We start from the raw sequence: 1,401 nt of genomic DNA, 5'->3' as shown, positions 1-1,401 counted from the left end.
CCCGCACAAAATGGCTGGCAAATCTGAAACCAAAAGCTTCAAATTCTGAAAATGGAATATGCTGTTTAAATCAGGTGCAGCTACTTAGTTTACTTAATTCCTCACACAATCCAGTTCAAGACTCCTCCAATAATCAGATCACTGGATATAAAGTCTCATAAACGCTGAAAAAGATTGTGCAGGGATTTTAACTGTATGGAATTGGGTGCATATATTGAGCCTGGTGTTATTAGGTGAGCTTCTTGTAAAAGCCCTTCAAAATTTCTGCTGGTGTCTTTGAGAGTCTAATGAGCTTTGAAAGCAAGTTGGGAATGTAAAACAATGGCAACACCCTTGGATTTTGGAGATCCTGTGGCAACCATCTGTTGTCCAAAGCAATTATGACGTAGCAGCCTCTGAGCATTCATGGGATTTGCTCGTGTGGTGGCTGTACATCTTGTTGATCAGTCATTGACCTCACACTTTTAAGTGCATTTCTCCATCACTTTCCTAATGGCAAAAAGTACTGCAAAATCTGGATAAGTGTGGATTTGTGTTTTCGTTCTGGAAAATGCAAATCTGATAGATTTGGCTTTAAATGCAAACTGAACCAAATTTCTCCCCCGTCCCGACTAGAGAGAGAGAGAGACAATTATCTGCAGTTGATTCAACAATAGTTTGAGTGATGCTGTGGCTTAAGCTGGGTGATGCAAATTGAAGTCCAAAGTGGCCATACTGGCTGAGCTTTACCTCCGCTTTATTTTTTAATTTAAAGCAGGCAATGTATGAACCTGCACTCCTCTCTTCATCTCCCCACCCCACCCCTGCAAATATCTCAAGCACATAATGGAAGGGCCCAAGACCACATGAACCAGATCAGCCATAGGAATGGCTCAGTTATGAAGACAAACTGGGAACCAACTCAGGCATGATAATAACTCCAGGTAATCTTACACAGAAGAAATCATTCCCTTTGGGTTGGGCCTGCCAATGTCCTGCTCTGCTGCCCCCACTTGCACCCCTAGACTCTGACCTCACTTTCTGTCATGGTAGAGCTGCCTAACAATGGGGCTGGTTCTGTGGGCAGCACATCATGTTGCTAATTTGCCCTCATGTATCTGCCCTTGAATTGTTGGTAGCTTAAAATCTGCCTCCCAGCCCTGATTTACCCACAAGCATCCTTCAGCTTCATTCCTGAGCATCTCCAACCTGGAAAGCTCTGGAGATCAGGGATTGGCATTGGTATTCCATTTGTTTTTAGGATTTAGGCAAACGTTTAACAGAGAGATCTATGGATTTGGGTTGTGAGTCAATCTATGGAGGTGAGGACGGGGACCTGAACAAGTGAGAGGGATTCAGCAAGCTGCACAACCTGGCTTTCCCATGGCGTTGTAGAGAAAAGGGGACAAGGAAAACTTGAAA

The sequence above is a fragment of the Podarcis tiliguerta genome, assembly GCF_965153285.1.
Source record: "Podarcis tiliguerta genome assembly, chromosome: 16".
NCBI lineage: Eukaryota > Metazoa > Chordata > Lepidosauria > Squamata > Lacertidae > Podarcis > Podarcis tiliguerta.
Note: the sequence above shows the minus strand (reverse complement) of the source record.